Here is a 22,149-nt window from a genome sequence, read left to right on the forward strand (position 1 = left end):
GACTAACCGTATCTTATGAGTTTGGTCACTACAGGTCAAGTTTCAAAGGGTTCTGTGACCACATCATCTGGGGCATTCTGTTCCAAGCTGCCAAGATGAACTCTCGAGTCCCTCATCAAACTTACATTCTATGGGGAGAAAAGGGAATGTATTTCTAATTTAATAAGTTAATGATAAGATTTGAATCTGTCTTATTGCCAGTATGCTTTTAGCAGAGAAGGGTAGGGTCTCAATTTAATAATATACATGCAAACTTGGGCACACCTTCACACATACTGTGAAACTATGGTCTCCAATGTCCATTCCACCTCTGATTCATGTTTTATTTTCATCTTACAAATTCTCCCAAGTAACCTCTCAGACTAATCAAACTTGGGAGTTGGAAAAGATGGTAGAGATCATCTTCTCCAGCCCACTTATTTTTTACAGATGAGGAAATTCAGCCACTGCAAAGTCAAGTGACTCACTCCAGGTCACATAGCTAGTTAATATTCAGGAAGCCAGATCTCTTTAATTCCCAGGCTAGAGTTCCAGAGCAGAGGAGAAGGTTGTCTTGAAACTCTTCAGTCACTTGAATAAATATAAGTCAGAAAGCATCTGGACCTTTTGGTCAGATTGGAAGAGGGTCAAAGAAATTCGAGGTCTCTAAAGAAAATCGTAAGAAGGCTTGTAAACACTCTCAGTGCACCAAGGAGACACAGTGGGATTAAAAAACTCCAAGCTGGCTGTTCTACTGATGGATTCAGACTAATTGACAAATTCCAGTTAACTGAAAAAAGTAAATGAAATGTGCATTTTCCCTAGTAAGTAGTAAAAGGGGCTATGAGGATGGCAATAGGATAGTAGTTAATCCCTAGGCTTTATCTCTATAGCTTTCAGTTCCAGTATCACTATTCACAAATAAAGAGCTTACTGCTTTCAATGTAGTCTCTCTGGTATTCACATGCACAGCCAAAACTGCCATTCAGTTTTGCATGATTTAACGCAATTGCCTGTCTTTGCTCCCAAAAAAAGCCAAATGCTTAGACTGTAAAGGACCCAGAGATTACCCAGGCAAGGAATCCCTCCCAGCCCCTCTCTGACCACATTCAGTCTGGTTCAAGACAGTGTAGCCAATCTCTCTTGCTTTCATAGACTCATAAATAAGTGAGTGTTTTGCATACCTAACTGTGAAAGGGGAGGATTTTTTTAAAAACACCACCATTATTCAATAAATAGCTGTCAGTTTAGAAATTGCAGCAGTTGGAGCACTGAAGCTTTCCATCTCTTACATGAGCACGAAGAATAAAATGGTTGCAACTCAATGAGCTACTTTGTTAGGGACTTCAGTTTCAATTTAATTTTACAAGTGTTTATGAAACCTCTATCTCAGACGAGACTATGTATTAGGTACTGGGGATACAAAAACCAAAAATGAATTAGACCCTCCCCTCAAAAAATGGCTTATTTTCTACAGGAGTTTCTTTGTGCTACTGCTCTGGGCAGCTAGGTGGCATTGTAGATAGAGTGCCCAACCTAGAGCCAGAAGAACTCATCTTCCTGAGTTCAAATTTGACCTCACTCTTACTGTGTGATCCTGGACGAGTCACTTAATCCTATTTGCCTCAGTGCCACAAAATGAGCTGGAGAAGGAAATGGCAAAGCTTTCCAATATCTTTGCCAAGAAAACCCCAAATAGGGTTAGGAAGAGTTAGCCACCACTAAAAAATGGTTGAACACAACATTACTATGAATACCTAATGTCTCTGGCTTTGAGAAAGAAGCTCTATCAACTAATGTTTTTATCTCAGACAACTCAGGATTGCTGGGTCATCCTCGTTAAAAAGATGTGCACTACCAGGCTTAAGAAAAGTGGTCATCATCACTAATGCATTGTTGGTGGAGTTATAAACTGATCCAAGTATTCTGGAGGGCAATTTGGAACTATACCGAAAGGGCTATAAAACTGTGTGTACCCTTTGATCCAGTAATGCCTCTACTGGGTCTGTATCCCAAAGAGATAATAAAAAGGGGGAAAGAACCTACTTGTACAAAAATATTTATAGCAGCTTTTTTTGTGATGGCAAAGAATTGGAAATTGAAGGGATGTTCATCAGTTGGGGAATGGCTGAACAAATTGTGGTACATCTTGGTAATGAAATACTACTGTGCCAGAGGAAATGATAAGCAAGATGGTTTCTGAAAAAGCAGGAAAGATCTGCAGGAACCCATGCAGAATGAAATAAACATAATTGGGAGAACATCATACACAGTAACAGCAATATTGGACAATGATTATCTGTGAAAACTTGGCTATTCTCATGAATGCACTGATCTGGGATAATACTAAAAGACTTGGGACATGGAATACTCTCCACCTCCAGAGAAAGAACTGTTGGAGTCGTCTTTCACATTAGTGTATTTATGGTTTTTATTTGGGGTTCAGATAATGTATGAATTTGCTCTTACAACAAAGACCAATATGGAATTATGTTTTGTGTGACAAGAAAGAAAGAAAGAAAGAAAGAAAGAAAGAAAGAAAGAAAGAAAGAAAGAAAGAAAGAAAGAAAGAAAGAAAGAAAGAAAGAAAGAAAGAAAGAAAGAAAGAAAGAAAGAAAGAAAGAAAGAAAGAAAGGAAGGAAGGAAGGAAGGAAGGAAGGAAGGAAGGAAGGAAGGAAGGAAGGAAGGAAGGAAGGAAGGAAGGAAGGAAGGAAGGAAGGAAGGAAGGAAGAAAGGAAGAAAGGAAGAAAGGAAGAAAGAAAGAAAGAAAGAAAGAAAGAAAGAAAGAAAGAAAGAAAGAAAGAAAGAAAGAAAGAAAGAAAGAAAGAAAGAAAGAAAGAAAGAAAGAAAGAAAGGAAGGAAGGAAGGAAGGAAGGAAGGAAGGAAGGAAGGAAGGAAGGAAGGAAGGAAGGAAGGAAGGAAGGAAGGAAGGAAGGAAGGAAGGAAGGAAGGAAGGAAGGAAGGAAGGAAGAAATGTGCTCATCACTCTGCTGTGCTACCCCTAAGCAGAAATTATTCTCTTTACCCAGCCAGAGGGCTTCTGCCTTAATGCCAGATTCAGAGCCCAGCTGAGATGGCTGTCCCCACTGACTGGCCCTTTGCTCTTATTCTAGGTATGGATCTGGTGGCCTCCTAACCTCAGTGTTGGAGCCAGTGTCCCCATCTTGCACAATTCCGTTGTCAAGAAGAATGGAGATCCAGGGCACCAGAGTTCTAACAGAAGTTGGAAGTGGGAGGAGAAGGGGAGCAGGGAGGAGAGAGCAAGAGAATGGAGCTGGAAAGGGAAATTCAACTCAACAGCCAGCACTGAGATAACCTCAATCACTCGCTTCATGCCAGGAGAAAGTGAGATTGTCCTTCCTGCTGGGCTCTCTGAAATGAGAGTAGCTCAAGGAGATTGTGCTCAGGTATGGGGATACATTTGGGGCTCTGAGATAGATCAGCTATTGTTTAGAAGGTCTGAGTACACAGCAAGGTGAATCAAGGAGAAAATTAGGTCATTGCTTGTTCTGAGGACTCAGAGGGCAAAACAACCCGAATGACTTTGCTTTTTGAGTTTTAGAATGGGTTGGAAGGTGAGGTGAAGGGAGGGAGAAGTGGAGTTAGAGATATGAAATGTTGGCCAAAAATAATCAGAAAAAGGAGATGTTGTGATTTTGGTTTTGGTTTTTACAAGTAGGGGGAGCTACAAATCAGTCCAGTGAGAAGAAAGCAGTCACACTAATAATTCTTTTTACTTTAGTAACTTCTCTGTCTACTATGCTCTCATCTCCTTCAAACTAACCCAAAACTGCCTCTACTTCTGAATTTACAGGCAGAAAGGACCATAGAGGGACCTAGTCCAAACCCTGTCTTCTGAGGAAGAGCAAACTGAGGCACAGAAATAGGATTTACAGCCAGAAGGGACCTTAGAGAGACGTAGTCAAACCCTCTCTCCTATAGACAAGCAAACTGAGACTCAGAGATAGAATTTACAAACTGGAAGGGGCATTTAGAGTAATCTAGTTCAAGTTCCTAATTCCACAGAGAAGGAAGCCAAGGCCCAGGGGAATTTAACAAACTGCCTAAGTTGTGTAAATAATAAAAAAAAAACAGGCCTGGGATTCAAACCCCAATTCCTTTTGGCAACAAATCCAGTGAGCTACCCATCCAGCCACCCTGCCTCTAAGAATGTTAGATTTAATTAAGATTTTAGGTTTTGCAAATGTTTCTCTCTCTCCTTGAACCCATCCTACCTTAATCACTACCTTCTCAAAATTACCCTCTAAGACAAGTCTTTGGACACATTCCACCAAATACTCAAGAAGATGAGGCTCAGTGATGAATGCATGACCAAGGGCATACTATCAGTTATATGTAGTCATCACTCATCACACACACACACACACACACACACACACACACACACAACCTTTCACCTTGGAATCAATACTAAGTATTGGTTCCAAAGCAAAAGAGTGTTAAGGGCTAGGCAGTCGGGGGTTAAGTGACTTGCCCAGGATCAGCTAGGAAGTATTTGAGTCCAGATTTGAACCTAGGACCCTCTATCTCTAGGCCTGGCTCACAATCCATTGAGCCACCTAGCTGCCACCCATCCAAACTCTTGAAAATCATGAGTTCTCCCAGTCCTCCCTACAAACAATAAAAGTACTAATCACATCAAAAGCCAACAGTACAAATAGTGATTTTCTTCATCTTGTGAGGCACCATTGACCAATGTTGTCCATGGAAAAAGCAACAAGAAGCATTGGGGAAAGCAGACACTTATAGTCACTCTTGCTAATCTATTTTTTTTCTTCATAAAACCTCTTTTTTGGGGTAATGGATACAATTCAGAAATGTATTTTCTTGTCATAAGTGTCATTATTACAGGAGAAAACATCATGGAATACAAAGAAAAATGTGCTGGAGAACCCAAGGACTCCATCCAAGTCCTAACCCTTTTTTCCCACCTCAGTGACCTGGGGCAGATTCAACTTCCATGGATTTCTTTTGTTTCACCTATAAAGTAAAGGAGGTGGGACTTGGAGCTCTCTAAGATCTTCTCAAGCTCTAATATTCTGTGGAATGGTTCTCTTCCTGTAAAAGGCAGCTGACCCATGAATACATTTACCAGATCCCTTTCCTTCCTGACAAGGACACAGAGTAGAGATGTTGGGGAGCAGAGCAGACAAAGTGGGATGCCTCACATTGTTTCCCAGTTATTCCTACTTGGAACAGATTAATTCTTGGAATGGCCTTTCCTTTTAACCCAGGGATAAGTTCCAAAATGTGGATTCCATCCTAACAGCACCTTGGCAGTCTCCCTCTGCCCCAAGCAAGGTGGGCCACTTCCCCATTTGTCTAGACAGTTCCCTACCCAGCGTCTGGGAGGCTGCTCTTGCCTGGGAAACATTTTCCTCCCTCTCAGTTGGTCAGCCCAGGCAGTACAGCTCATGCCAGGTCTATCCATCATGAAGAGGTCCATAATGGAGACAACACCATTGTGTCTTCTTTTTTTTTTTTAACAATTGCTGCCACCTATTCAGGATTACAGCAATGGAAACTCCCCTAGATCCCTCTAAAACTAGGCATACTTTGTCTAGAAGCTTCATTTCATGAGAATTTATTAATAAATATATGACTGTATTAATGTATTATCTGAGCTAGATTTGAATAACAAGGCTCTAAGTCAATAGAAAAAAATGAGAACCACTCTTTTCTAAATGCCAGACTTATTTCTCATGCAATAACACAGTCATGGAATTTAGAGCAAGGAAAGACCTTAGAAATCATTTAGTCGAAAGCGATCAAATTAAAAACCCCCAGCAGAAAACCAAATTAGAAATCCTAAAAATTAAGGGAGAAATTAATAAAATCGAAAGTGATAGAACTATTGATTTAATAAATAAGACAAGAAGCTGGTACTTTGAAAAAACAAACAAAATAGACAAAGTACTGGTCAATCTAATTAAAAAAAGGAAGGAAGAAAAGCAAATTCACAGCATTAAAGATGAAAAGGGGGACAGCACCTCCAATGAGGAGGAAATTAAGGCAATCATTAGAAATTACTTTGCCCAATTATATGGCAATAAATACACCAATTTAGGAGAAATGGATGAATATATACAAAAATACAAACTGCCTAGACTAACAGAAGAGGAAATAGAATTCTTAAATAATCCCATATCAGAAATTGAAATCCATCAAGCCATCAAAGAACTTCCTAAGAAAAAATCCCCAGGGCCTGATGGATTCACCTGCGAATTCTATCAAACATTCAGAGAACAGTTAACCCCAATACTATACAAACTATTTGACATAATAAGCAAAGAGGGAGTTCTACCAAACTCCTTTTACGACACAAACATGGTACTGATTCCAAAACCAGGCAGGTCAAAAACAGAGAAAGAAAACTATAGACCAATCTCCCTAATGAATATAGATGCAAAAATTTTAAATAGGATACTAGCAAAAAGACTCCAGCAAGTGATCAGAAGGATCATTCACCATGATCAAGTAGGATTCATACCAGGGATGCAGGGCTGGTTCAACATTAGGAAAACCATCCACATAATTGACCACATCAACAAGCAAACTAGCAAGAACCACATGATTATCTCAATAGATGCAGAAAAAGCCTTTGATAAAATACAACACCCATTCCTATTAAAAACACTAGAAAGCATAGGAATAGAAGGGTCATTCCTAAAAATAATAAACAGTATATATCTAAAACCAACAGCTAATATCATCTGCAATGGGGATAAACTAGATGCATTCCCAATAAGATCAGGAGTGAAACAAGGATGCCCATTATCACCTCTACTATTTGACATTGTACTAGAAACACTAGCAGTAGCAATTAGAGAAGATAAAGAAATTGAAGGCATCAGAATAGGCAAGGAGGAGACCAAGTTATCACTCTTTGCGGATGACATGATGGTCTACTTAAAGAATCCTAGAGATTCAACCAAAAAGCTAATTGAAATAATCAACAAATTTAGCAAAGTTGCAGGATACAAAATAAACCCGCATAAATCATCAGCTTTTCTATATATCTCCAACACAGCTCAGCAGCAAGAACTAGAAAGAGAAATCCCATTCAAAATCACCTTAGACAAAATAAAATACCTAGGAATCTATCTCCCAAGACAAACACAGGAACTATATGAACACAACTACAAAACACTCGCCACACAACTAAAACTAGACTTGAACAATTGGAAAAACATTAACTGCTCATGGATAGGACGAGCCAATATAATAAAAATGACCATCCTACCCAAACTTATTTATCTATTTAGTGCCATACCCATTGAACTACCAAAATACTTCTTCACTGATTTAGAAAAAACCATAACAAAGTTCATTTGGAAGAACAAAAGATCAAGGATATCCAGGGAAATAATGAAAAAAAACACATATGATGGGGGCCTTGCAGTCCCAGACCTCAAACTATATTACAAAGCAGCAGTCATCAAAACAATTTGGTACTGGCTAAGAAACAGAAAGGAAGATCAGTGGAATAGACTGGGGGAAAACGACCTCAGCAAGACAGTATACGATAAACCCAAAGATCCCAGCTTTTGGGACAAAAATCCACTATTCGATAAAAACTGCTGGGAAAATTGGAAGACAGTGTGGGAGAGACTAGGAATAGATCAACACCTCACACCCTACACCAAGATAAATTCAAAATGGGTGAGTGACTTAAACATAAAGAAGGAAACCATAAGTAAATTGGGTAAACACAGAATAGTATACATGTCAGACCTTTGGGAGGGGAAAGGCTTTAAAACCAAGCAAGATATAGAAAGAATCACAAAATGTAAAATAAATAATTTTGACTACATCAAACTAAAAAGCTTTTGTACAAACAAAACCAATATAACTAAAATCAGAAGGGAAACAACAAATTGGAAAAAATCTTCATAGAAACCTCTGACAAAGGTTTAATTACTCATATTTATAATGAGCTAAATCAATTGTACAAAAAATCAAGCCATTCTCCAATTGATAAATGGGCAAGGGAAATGGATAGGCAGTTCTCAGATAAAGAAATCAAAACTATTAACAAGCACATGAAGAAGTGTTCTACATCTCTTATAATCAGAGAGATGCAAATCAAAACAACTCTGAGGTATCACCTCACACCTAGCAGATTGGCTAACATAACAGCAAAGGAAAGTAATGAATGCTGGAGGGGATGTGGCAAAGTAGGGACATTAATTCATTGCTGGTGGAGTTGTGAACTGATCCAACCATTCTGGAGGGCAATTTGGAACTATGCCCAAAGGGCGACAAAAGAATATCTACCCTTTGACCCAGCCATAGCACTGCTGGGTCTGTACCCCAAAGAGATAATGGACACAAAGACTTGTACAAAAATATTCATAGCTGCGCTCTTTGTGGTGGCCCAAAACTGGAAAACGAGGGGATGCCCATCAATTGGGGAATGGCTGAACAAACTGTGGTATATGTTGGTGATGGAGTACTATTGTGCTAAAAGGAATAATAAAGTGGAGAAGTTCCATGGAGACTGGAACAACCTCCAGGAAGTGATGCAGAGCGAGAGGAGCAGAACCAGGAGAACATTGTACACAGAGACTAATACACTGTGGTATAATCGAACGTAATGGACTTCTCCATTAGGGGCAGTGTAATGTCCCTGAACAACTTTCAGGGATCCAGGAGAAAAAAAACACCATTCATAAGCAAAGGATAAACTATGGGAGTGGAAACACCGAGAAAAAGCAACTGCCTGAATACAGAGGTTGAGGGGACATGACAGAGGATAGACTTTAAATGAACACTCTAATGCAAATACTATCAACAAAGCAATGGGTTCAAATCAAGAAAACATCTAATGCCCAGTGGACTTACACGTCGGCTATGGGGGGTGGGGGGGAGGAAAAGAAAATGATCTATGTCTTTAACGAATAATGCTTGGAAATGATCAAATAAAATATATTAAAAAAAAAAAAAGAAATCATTTAGTATAAACTTCATGTGACAGTTGAGGGAACTGAGGCCCACTAAGATTAAGAGATTGAGTCAAAGCATCAGATACTACCTAAAACAGGTCTAACCTGAATTGGTTGTAGAGTTAATCGCTTCCCCTCCCTCTTGTTCCTCACAGCCCAATGTAGATAGAAAGAGAAAATTTATACCTAAGTAGGGTTCAACTTGGGAGGAAAATAAGTATAAATTGAAAAATCAGGTTTGGTTGTCACTGAAGTATCTGTGAAGAGCTGAGAGTATAACATCACAAAAGAGTGGGAAACCCAGTTGAAATTCAGTTCAGAAAATATATACTAAATCGTTGTGCAAATGGTAGGGAATGCATCTGATAAGCCAATTGTTTGTCTAACTCAACCTGTCTCTCCAAATCCCTGGTCTTTAATGATTTATCTGCAAGTGTTTCCTATCCTTCTGCCTTGTACTGTGATGGTGGAAGGAGCCAAAGAACCTGCCATTTTCTTTCCTGATTCAGCCATTCTTGTCCAACCATGAAGATGCCATTATCCTCCTTCTAGAACATTCCTCCTAGAATTTGAGGCTCTGGCTAGGTGGAAGACCTCTAATAATTACGAATTATACAAATGTATCTCCCATCTGGTCTATACCCTTACCCTGTTACTAGGAACTAGAGGTGACCTCGTAAGATGATGACCTTATGGTGTCCTGAAAAATGTCACAATAAACTCTGTTGGGGAAACATAGGAGGTAATTTGAGGTTCATGTGAACCAGTCATAGTAAAGAACTTACAGTGTATACAGAATGAGAAGGGTAACCTCAGCCAGAAGACCAAAGAACATGAGTGATGGAGAAAGGGTTAAAATCCATTCTTCCAAGTTCCCAGAAGGCCTGCCAGTAGGGAAGTTGTCATAGAATAGCTGGATCAAATCTAGTAACCAACACACAAGCTTCCTTCAGGGATTTGAGTGGGTGGTAGATACCACTTTGACTTCTCACAAGTAGGCTAGAAGTCAGCTTGGTCAACCTCCAAGTCCTCTGAGGGTATAATAGAACCACAGATTTCCAAAGTTGAAAGGGAACTTAAAGGTCAACTAATCCAAACTATATCTGAAAAGGAATCTTCCCTACCAAATCCCTGGCAAGAAGTCATCTAATCTTCATTTGAATAATGAGGGCAAACAAAACACACTACACACCAAAGCATTTAGTCATCCATCAAATGCTTATTAATCATCGACAATGTGCAAGGCACTATAATCAGGAGTGGGAAGAGAAAGAGAAAAAGAAAAATATCCTTTGACTTCAAAGAGTTTATATTCCATTGAGAGGATAACCACACTGCACAGGAAAGTAAGAAAGGGAGGTTTTCAGAATGTCATGTTGAAATCTGCCTTTTTACAATTTTGACCCATTTTTCCTTTTCTGCTCTCTGAGTCTAAGCAAAGTAAACCTATTATTTTTTCTGCTTTACAGTAAAAAGGGGTAAGTGAGTGGATCAGGAAAATTTACTGGGGAATTTGGTAAGTTCAAAGGTAGGTTAACATATTTGGAACCTCTAATTGTCTACCTGAAGAATCACATAGGAGCTACATGTGCTCACTCATTGCCTGCGAGTGGGGCGACTGGACAATATCATTCCTCAATCTGTGCCTTCTGAATAAAGGACAATACCAGTTTTGAGTGCTGCCCCTAAAGTAACCCCAAATATAAGCATTCTATCCAAAGCAAAGAATTTTCTTGAACATCAGGCTTCTAGGAGAGAAAAGAGGACTCTTCTGTGGTCCCTCAACCTCTACAACTAGAGGGTAGTAAGAGACTAATGCCACAATATGGTGGAACAAAAGGTCTTGGCTTTGGTCTTCAATCAGCAACCATTTATTAAATTCCTACTAAGCACCAGGCACTCTGCTAGGTAGCAAAAGATAGTCCCCATCCTCAAGGAGCTTCAGGTTTAAGGAAGGAGATAATGTGAAAACAAATATATAGAAAGTAAACTATATACAGTACAAATCAAATAATTAACTGAAGGAAGGCATTGGAATTAAGATGGGTTGGAGAAGATCTCCTGTGGGGCTATTTCATCAGGGCAAGTTTAATGGGAAAGAAGGCACCTATCCAAAAATCCTTGAGTAAATTTCCCTTCCAGGAAGAGTCCAAACCAGTCAGTGACTCTGAGTCTGGAGTATGAATATGTTCTCTTCCTCTGTAAAATGAAAATTCATCATAAAGTCCCTTGCAGCTCTATCAATCAATGGCACTTCTCTGAGAGCCCCTTTAAGACCAAACTTCATTATATTTTTTTTTTCTTGTCCCCTGCAGTACCTAGCACAGTGCTTGGGCACACGGTAGATGGTCCACAAATACTTGTGGAATACAAATACAAAAAAAAAAGTGATTCTGAGTTTGGAGTACTTTTACTGAGGAAAAATAAAAACCACCAGAAAGGGAAGGAAATTGTACCAATTACTTGTGGGCTATTGTGAGTTCTTTATGTATTTTTTTGTATTTCTCTGAGATTTCCAATGAGGTCTTTGTGTCGTTTGCATTTTCTGTGGTGTGAAATCAAAGCTATTTTGGATCCAATATTTATTTGCTATTATAAATGTTCCTATGGGAGCTAGTGACCCTGTTACCACATCTGTAAAAATCTAAATGCAAGCTATACATAAGCTATATTCAAAGATTTCAAAAAGAAAATTCTAAATGGTGAGGGAAGCAGCAATAATGAATCAAAGGTATTCATATCATAGATTGTCCACCAAGATAGAATCTTGTCCATATGAGTACAAAGCTTGGGAAAACATGCCCTTGATGATGGGTTAGAATGATCTTTCCAGTATTTAAAAAGATCTATCCTATTTGCCCATCCAAGTTTCTCTTTTTCCAACTAAACATCTCTAGTTTATTTAATAATTTTTATTATTTAATTATTTATAATTATTTATTATATAATTATTTAATTAAAATATAAATAATTATTTAATAAAGCTCTTCTAGATTTTCAGTCCTGCCCTGACATGCCAGTATGATCACAGTCAGGATCTGCTCTTCCCCTTTCTCACTGAGCCAAGCCTATTATGCCACAGGCTTGTACACAAGGTCACTAAGCAGAGCAGAGATTCAAACTCCCATTCTGTAGCTCTAAATTTAGCATCTTTTCCACTGCAGTAAGAACAGGAATACTCTGGACTGGTTACACTGATACCCAGTTCTGCCCTATCCACCCCACTCACCCCCTCCATGCCTTCTCTAAGGGCTATTATGAAGCATCCTGTCACTGCATCCCAGTCCATTTTCTGAGGAGAGAACTTTAGACTTTTCAAGACAACATTAGCTAATCAAGGTTCCTCCTTCACTATCAATTAGGCCTTTATTATTGAGGCATTAGGTGGGGCTCTATTTGACTAAGCAATGCTCTAAATGGAGGAGGGGAGCCCAGTGTTGAAAGCTTATCAGGCACAGTTCCCAGTGTCACTGGGACACAGATCTGGCAGTTTCCTTGATAGATATCAGGCAGGAAGTGAGACCATTGTTCACATACATAAGTAAGTTTTACTAGCCAGATCAAGGACAGAGGGACTGTAAGTGGAGGAGAGAAAGATGGTTAAGAAAGGATCTTCAAGGTTACTTGATAAGGCAGCCCTCTCAGATTACGTTGGCATGCTTGATGGATATGTTTGTCCAACTTAAGGTCCGGACTAGAACACCAGAAGAGAAGGGGAACTGGGAGCCAATAGGAATGGAAAATCCAAAGGGATAGTCAAGAAATCCCTGAGCCAGGCTACTGGGAACCAATTGAACAAAGGCAACTTTCTCAGGAATGAGAGTACTAAGAACATCATGCCCTCTTGATAGTCATCATAGGATCTGGCAATTTGGCAGTATAGAAAGAATAGCCCTTGGGAAGACAGAGAAGAGTTGGTACTAGATCAGTAGTGGCAAGGCTCCCTCAGATGTGCCTTTACTGCTCTTATCCATGTCCCTATTTCCAGACTAGCTTCTCTGGCCATCTGTCAGCACTACCTCTACTTGGACAAAAGACGAAAGGCCAGTGATAGACCCAAGCTCATGTTCAGATATGGGATGCCTGAGCCTTTTCCCAGCAAGAGGCCACTTTCAAGGTCACCTAGGGAAAGAAGTTGCAAATTGCTAAAACCTAGAGTCATTCTCAAAGCAATTTAGAGATATCATTCTCTTATCTATAGCAGGCTGGGCCAAAACACCTTGAAAAGGCAGGGGGTGGTAGAACCCTAGCAGGAAAAAAAAATTTATAAAAATATTTCTCCCTTTCACAGAGGTTTTTGGACATGGACACTGTGGGAATTTGATTTCTTAACTACACAAAATTGTTTACAAGGATTTGTTTTTTCTCTTTCTTTTCCTTTTTGTTTTAATTAGAAGAGACAGAGAAGGAAGACAAAATAAATGCTTAAATTTTTTAAGTTTAAAATGAATGAATGGATGGATAGTATGAGAAAATAAATAAATGAATTCAAATCTTCATCTTCTAAGATATGAAGATGGCAAAGGAGCTGGCAGGTTTATCTTCAGTGAAACCCTGGAAATAGAAAGAGGACAGAGAGAATAATTGGAGTTACTATTAACACAAACCAGTCCTTTGTTTCCACAAACCAGGGCAAGAAAGAAAATCCACAGAAAGTAGTTTCAGTGAGTCCTGGACAGGGAAACACTGAGACAAGTCACACAATCCTTTTCCTGTACAGATCTTCAGCCCAACTGAAATGGTGAGCCAGCTACTTCCTAGAATTTGACACAAGGAGAGACCTTTGCAGACTGTCATTGATTTCTTTGCCTGGGCAATGTGGTTCCCTTCCCTTCCCCCCCCTCCCCCCAATTCTAGGAGGTCAGTTCTTGGATGCAAGATATTATCATTTAGTAAAAAGGATAGAACACTATGAGAGCACAGAGGCGAGTCCAAGTGGCACTCTACATTGTACATAGTAAATCCCCTTGGGTTGGTCAGGGCTTAGGGAATCACTGGAATGAAGTAACCATGAGAGAGCATCTCCTTATCTAGAGCAAAGTAAGTTCAAAAGAGGTTGGTGTATCTTTGATCAAAGCAGCCTATATTCATTAGTGAAGACCTTATGGTAAGAGTCAGCCCAGAAAGTGCAGAAAAAGAGACCAATGGAGGTAAAAAGGTACAGTTTTGCACTGTTTTGGGTCCTAGATCTCCTCCCCTTATGTCATTGCTGTGCTGAATCCATCCACTGCCTATGGCTATGCATGTGCTGCTCCAAAGCCTGACCATAGCATGCAGCAAAATTAGGGAAATAGACAATGATGAAACTGTTCTAGAACCACTTTTTTTTAGGACCTAAATCTTGCTGGATATGTTTCCCTTTAAAGGGTTTTTAGGCTTGGTGATCTCTAAGGTCTCTACCAACTCTAAATCAATAAGCCTATAAACAACTCCTGGTTTTTCATCCCTTGAAGGGCTTAAGGGGGGCAGAACCAAGATGGCAGCTGAGTAGCAGCCAAAGCTGGAACCACTCTGATAATTCTCCCAAACCAACCTCAAAATAGCACCTCAAAACAACTGAAGTTATAGAACCAAAAAGGGGAAGAAGTGAGAGGGCTCTCCTGTGGAAAACAACTTGAAAGGTAGGCAGAGAGAGTCAATTTACATGGGATTAGGGAAAACTGGAAGTAAAACTACACACAGAGGAGTGCAGCTTGACCACCCCCAACCTACTACACCAGGTCCCAAGCATGGGCATAGGCCAACTTTGGGATCCAAGGACCCTGCCTAAGCCAACAGCAGAGTACCCCAGACCCATCTCTTCAAGTCCCAAACCCTGGCACCAGCCCACAGTGAGGCCCCAAAGTCCATAGTGCTTGGCCTTTTCAAATCTGTGGCAAAGCCCCTAATCCCAGGGCAAAATAATTCATTAAATACTCCAAGCCATCAGCAGAGGGGACAGAATCGACAGTTTTCAGGGCTACCAGTCCAAAAACAAAAAATGGCTGGAAAAATGAGCAAACAGCAAAGGAAACACCTAACAACAGAAAATGTCTACAGAGACAAAGAGCAAGGCAGAGAGTCAGAAGGGGACAATGAGAACAAAGCAACCACATGCAAAACCTCAAAGAAAAATGGAAATTGGTCTCAGGCATTGGAGGAGCTCAAAAAGGAATTCAAAAATCAAATAAGAGAGGTGGAAGAAAATGGAGGAAAAGAAATGAAAATAATGCAAAAAAGAGAATAACAGTTTAAAATGCAAAATTGGATAAGTAGAAAAAGAAAAGGGCTTAGTAGGGATTAGAGACATGTAAAAGGGCAGCACTTTGGGGTATCTCATTATCATTCACAATTTGACTCAGTGTCTGCCCATCTTTGGAGGTCATATATATTCTTTTTTCTTTTTCTTCTCCTCCTTTAAGCAGGGCAGAATGTTTGCCAGATTATGATTGTTCAACCTTTGTTTTCAAAGAGGACCAATGGCACCACAGAGTGATGTCTAGACTTGTGCATGAATTGAATTTAAGTGAGGCAGAAGTTGCATAACGTCATCAATCTCACTCTCTCTTTCAGAGTCATTCAAGTCCAGTAGCAAGATTTAAGTCAGGTTGACTGGCAATGTGCCAAGATGCAATAGATGACCTTGGTTTTTCCATGTGTAACCAAGCTCTAAGCACTCCTCAGTGCCTACTTATGCCACCTTCAAGGCTGTTGGAACAAATTATTCTCATCTGTCTATTCCACCTGGGGAAAGTCTTCACATGCCTGGGACTGACATTTCCCTAATTCTTTATGGATTTGAGTCCTATCAGTTATTCTCAACCTGGTTTAGCCCATCTTCTGAGACTCTAAATACTTACAAAACTATAAACTACATGAAGGCAAAGTGCTTTCTGCCACAGAAAGTTTTATCTAAACTTTGAATCTTCCCTAAGTTAAAAGCATAATGCTCTATACAGTTCGGTAGCTGATAAATGTTAAGTTGAATTAATAATTTTTCAAAATCTTTGACAGATTAAGCAAGATTGTATTCCTTTATTTGTCTAATGGTCTGCAAGTAACCCAGCCTTTTTTTTATACTTTCAGACATTTTGCTTACTATGAGAGAGCATGAAGACCTGAGATGGCAAATGGTGTGTTTGTTTTGTTTTCCCAGACCTGTGATTTCATTGGGTATAGGGAACTCCCTGATGAGAAAACTCCCTCTACCAATGCAGACAAACAACTGTTCTGCTATTTAGAGTAAAAGAGTTGCCTAGGACACCAAGAGGTGAAATCATTTCCCCAGCATTGCATACACAGCCAGCCCATGTCAGAGATGGATCCTGAATCCTGGCTTCCTGATTTCAAAGTCATCTAGCTATCTATCCACTACACTATGTTACCTCTGCATAACAAGGGTCCTCAAAGCTTCTGGGCACCCTTCCCAAGCATATTCTGCCAGCCTAACCTAAGTGATCTCGGAGAAATAGTCATCAAACTATCATTACAAAGTCCCAGAGAAGAAAATACAATCTCTTTCATTCTGATTGTGCCACCGTGTCTATAGATATTTGCAGTCAGGTATTTCTCATTTGTATGAAAACCAATCTTCTTTTCTTTCTGGAGAAGCCCTGATTATCATCTCTGCAGTCATACAGTTCTGCCATACTCAGCTTCCAGCAATGGGGGTCCCCTCTTCCATAAGATCTTGATAACTAACCTAGGGGAAGGCATCACATGTACATTGAATACCTACTTAGTAATGATACCCAACCAAGCATGCTCTAAAATTGATCACTCACTTTTCTCGCCACAGCCTGGTGTGATAGATAATACATAATATGTATTATAAAATAATAGATAAAGACTGTGATAATATATTATATATAATAATAGATATTATAATCCCCATTTTGTTGTTGGTTGTTGTTCAGTAATTTCAGTTGTGTTTTATTCTTTATGACCCTTTTTGGGGGTTTTCTTGGCAAAGATACTGTAGTGGTTTGCCATTTTCTTCTCCAGCTCATTTTGTAGAAGAGGAAACTGAGGCAAACAGGGATAAGTGATTTGTTCAGGATCACACAGCTAGTAAGTGTCTGAGGCTAGATGTAAACTCATGTCTTCCTGATTGCAGACCCAAAGCTTTATTTCCTGTACCACCTTGGTACCCCAAACCCCATTTTACAGATGAGGAAACCAATACTCAGGTTAAATAACTAACCCTTGGTCATAGAGCTAGCAAGATGTGGACTTGAAATTTGATCTCTACTGTATCATGCTACCTTACCAAAGGAAAGATATACTAAATAATGGTCATTCATTCATATTAAGTGATATATAAAAACAAAGATTCTTTGCCTGGGATCTATAGACCTGCAAGGAATCTGTGAAATGAATTCAAGGAGCCTGTGAACTGGGGGTGGGGGGGGGGGTGAGGAAATACATCTTTATTTTCATTGACCTCTTTTTTTTTCTTCAATTATTGAAAAATATTATCCTGATAGGGAGTCCAAAGCCTTCATCAGGTTGCCAAAAGGATTCATAATGCACCAAAAAAGGATTAAGAATGCCTATGTTTAAGGATCATACATGTAGAATTAGAGGGATACAAATTATTTGGTCAAACCCTTTTTTCTACAGATTTAAAAACTGAGCCCTAGTATTAATTGACTTACTCAAAGTCGCACAAGGAGTAAATGTTAGTGAAGGGCTTTGATTTCAGGACCTCTAAAATAAAAGCCAAGATTCTTTCCACACCATGAGAAAGACCTCTTCTGAGATAAGAAATCAATTCCTAGTGGTGTAATGTCCCTGAACAATTTGCAGGGATCTAGGAGAAAAAAAACACTATTCATAAGCAAAGGATAAACTATGGGAGTGGAAACACCGAGGAAAAGCAACTGCCTGAATACAGCGGTTGAGGGGACATGACAGAGGAGAGACTCTAAATGAACACTCTAATGCAAATATTATCAACAAAGCAATGGGTTCAAATCAAGAAAACATCTAATGCCCAGTGGATTTACCCGTCGGCTATGGGGGGTGGGGGGGAGGAAAAGAAAATGATCTATGTCTTTAACGAATAATGCTTGGAAATGATCAAATAAAATATATTAAAAAAAAAAAAAGAAATCAATTCCTAGTCATCTAAAGAAGTCATGCTAGGTAGCACTTTATTTCCTTCCTGAAATTTTTCTCGTATGTGTGATATGCATCCTCCAACATGACATGAGCAATATGTAAATATACATTGCATCAAAGTACCGATAAAACCCATATCAGACTATTTATCACTACAGGCAGATAGTAAAGAAAGGAAAGGAGAAAATCTGAACCCTAAAATATCAGAAAATAATTGTCAAAAATTGTGTCTACATATAACTGAATAAACAAACAAATAAATAAACAAACAAATCAATGAATGAATCAATGAATGAATAAACAAACAAATGAATGAATGAATGAATAAACAAACAAACAAATAAATAAGTGAATAAGTAAATAAATATTTTTTGATCTAAAGAAGTTTCCCTCCCAACCTCTCTGGATAGAAATTGAGAGGTCAGCATTTGCCCCATAGTCAAATAACAGTGAGGAAATGAGGGGCTCCGTTTCTCATGTGGCAGCATCTTCTTTCCACCATCCCCAACGAGGTTGTTTCTTTTCTCACACAGGGAAAATCATTCGGGCATTTCAATTCCAATCAACTGCAGTTCCAAAATAGTTTGGATTTTACTTAATGCAGATGAGCAGGAAGAATTACTATGGTAAGTCAATGTTTAATTTTCATGCAGACCTTTTTCTTCTCCAATGCAGAAGTCTTATTAGAGAAACAGCAGGAAGCTGACAGGAAACTGTTTGTAAGTAGGAATAACGCTTCTTATAACGAGTCAGAACAGCAGGAAAATATGTTTGTTTGTTTGTTAATTATATCTGGCTTTATTTTCTAATGGGTAGCTTAAGATTGGAGGAATGGGTGGGGTGGCAGGTTGAAGCTGACTTTAAATGCTCTCAGGAAGGCAGTAGAGTGCTGTCATGTTTTATTAATAAAGAGAATCTTACTCTCTTTTCTCCCAGTCAGATCTATAGTGCATACATCTTAAAATGGAGGGAGCGGGGAGCTAACATTCTGCTAAAAATGGCAAGCTAATGTTGGTATTGATAGATGTGAAAACACCCTTGCCCATCAAGATATTAGAAACGGGCTGCTCTAACCACATGCAAAGTGCTCGGGTCGTTTAGTGATATTTCTAGACAAATGAACACTGGCCATTTCTCCATGCGGTCATATACCAGAGAGACCACAAGGCTCTATTTCCTTTCAGAGGAAAGGGTCCATTTCTAGCCAGGTCATCCTTGGAGAGACAGTTGCATCGCCATGAACCAGCAAGGTCATGTAATGAGTCCAAATGCTAAATTAATTGTCAGAAACCAGAGATTCTTTGTGGGGGAGCAGGAGATAGCACAAGATGGGTGGTTGACGAGGCTGGTCAAGGGTTCTCATGCAGTTCTCTTTATCAGAAATGCGTCATTAGAAGGAGAACGTCTGGTAGGACTATATTTTGCCAGTTTCACCCAAATGAAGATATCACATTACATATTCATGCACAGTGGGAGGAAGGAAGAAAGACTCATTAACACGATGACATGGCTGTGAGCTGGCATACTGAACGAGTCAAGAATGTTTCTGAAATCAAGGCGATGGAGACGTAATAGTCTGGATGACCTAGACAAGGAAAAAAGATGGTGTTTATGTGCCTGTGTTTGTGTGTTTGTGTGAGATGCATATATAATTCAAAAATGGATGATTATGGAAGGAGGGAGCAGCATATTTCACCTGAATGGCCCAAATAATTGCTCTCCATTGTCCTCATTTACGGTATAATTAAATTCCCTCCTTCTATTCCTTTCCTTACTTTCTTCCACCACCCCCCAGTTTTGCCCCTTCTAAACTCTGCTGTTAATCGAGGTCATGGATCAGAGACTCATAGATCTAAAGATGAAAGTAAACCCAAAGACCATCCGGTCCAAACCTAGATGAGAAAATTAGACTAAAGAATTCTAAATTATTTGTAGCCTTCAAGAAGGGGTTTGAACCCCATCAGTGACTAACCTCTCCTAGTTCCAATCCCTCTATTACTCAGCATATCCTCAGCTTTTATGTACAAGTTTTGCGCTTTATTCACACTAACTTATTTATATAATATTTTGTAACACTTATGTGGGGAAATTTGCAAGCCATTTTCATAGCTTTTTCACATGTATTTGTTCCCTCTCCCTAGAGACAGGGCTTGAGCCTTCTCATTTATTGGGATCTCCTTTCACAAAGTGTATTATCATCTATAGGTGCAAATGTTGAAGATTTCTGATTTTCCTCTGTAAGGGAACTCCCTCTACCAATATGGTTCTGGGCAGTCTATAATTTATAATCTTGGGATGTTGTTCGAGGCTTAGAAAAGTTAAATGATAAAGTTAGATTAAGTGAAAAAAAGGATTTGAACCCATACTTTCCTGACTCTGTCATCCGCTATGCCAAGCTGCCTCTCATGATAGAAATCAAAGTGGGCAAAAGGCAAGTTAGGTGGCACAGTGGAAAGGGCATCATGCCTGGAGGTGGGGAGTGCCTGGGTTCAAATCTGACCTCAGACATTTCCTAGCTGTATGACCCTGGGCAAGTCACTTAATATTTACTTAAGTATTTTCCTAAACTGTGCCCTTCTGCCTTAGAGTTATTATTTGCTGTAGAAATTTAACCCTAGACTGTATCTCTTTCTCTGGCACCCTAAGCCAGCTCTTGAATTTTAAAGGGAAAAAAGTTTGATTATAAAACTGAAGTTACAATTTGTTTCTTCCCCCATTCTCTTGTGGAATAAGAATGGAGACAAAGATTTTTGTTTATCTGTAAAGAAGGCTTGCAAGATAGTGGGGTAGAGAAATATGGGCATGGGCACCGTGCAGCCATTCTCTATGTCTCATGACTTCTGGCTTCCAGAAGACCCTTGTCTTTCATCCAGAGTGAGGTGGGAGTGGTCCAATCAAAAGGGCTTGGGAAAAGGGGATCACAAAGAGCATAAATTGGAGCATAAATTGGAGTGTCGAGAGGAAATGGGGGCCTGTTTCCTAGGAGTTCAGACCTAATAGGTGTGCCTCAACCCAGCTCTTGAAAGGGAAGCTGTTGCTGTCTTTTTCTCTGTCCTGCTTTTTATTATTTAATAAATTATTATAATTAAAATACAGTCGCCAGAGAATTTTAATCATAACAAAGAACAGAAAGTAGCATTAAAAAAAAATCAAAGTAGCCTAAATGTCTATGTAGCCCTTACAGAAACCCTGTTAAAGGGATTTTTAAATTTCCTTTTATTTAATATTAACTTCATGACCAAAATTTGTGCCATGGGATATAAAAGTTTACTTACCAGGCTTAAGTTTTTCTTAGATAAGAAGCAGAAAGAAGAATCTCCATTGTCCCTGATGTCTTGGTGACATGTAAATCCTCCTCCTTCACCAAGCTATTTGTGAATCCTCTAAATCCAGTTTAATCTGTAACCTGACTTAGTTTACCTAATAGAGTTTATTTGATGAAATCCATTTCCTCAGAGGATATATGAGATTATGACTGTTTAAATTTGTTCAATTTTTATGACATCGAAGAATCTATCTTTTACTTTTATGGCTTCAAAAGAATATATAAGATTGCAATATATAAAGGAATCACTGCTCTATCACACTAATGTAAATTTGCCTCTAAGAAACCTTATCAGAATCTTCATAATCTTTCAGGTTTTCTCTGAAGCCTGAATCTATGTTTAATCATCATCATCAAATCTAGATTTTTACCTCCATAATTTCTGAATTGTGGTAAATATATGTGTACATGGATTTAGCAGCAGTTACCTACCAAAAGAGCTCAGAGACTAGATATTTCTCCCACAACAACCTTGATCTTACAGATACTTATTTTTAATTAAATTCAATTTTTTTCAATAACAAATACCTATTTTCTCTGTCCCACCTTACTTCTCACTGAATAAGAAAGAAAACAAACCTCTAGGAACAAATATACAGTCAATTCAAACAAATTCTCCTGGATTTGTTTACATTCCACCCAACATTTAATATTTTGATGAGTTATTTGTATGACTCCAATTATATCTCTCCTCTCAAGCCCACTTTTAAAAAAAATGAATATTCATTTCTTGATTGAATCCACTGTTTTCCAAAGCCTAGTTTTTCTGGTTATAAT

This window comes from Monodelphis domestica, chromosome 1 (assembly GCF_027887165.1).
Source record: "Monodelphis domestica isolate mMonDom1 chromosome 1, mMonDom1.pri, whole genome shotgun sequence".
Taxonomy (NCBI): domain Eukaryota; kingdom Metazoa; phylum Chordata; class Mammalia; order Didelphimorphia; family Didelphidae; genus Monodelphis; species Monodelphis domestica.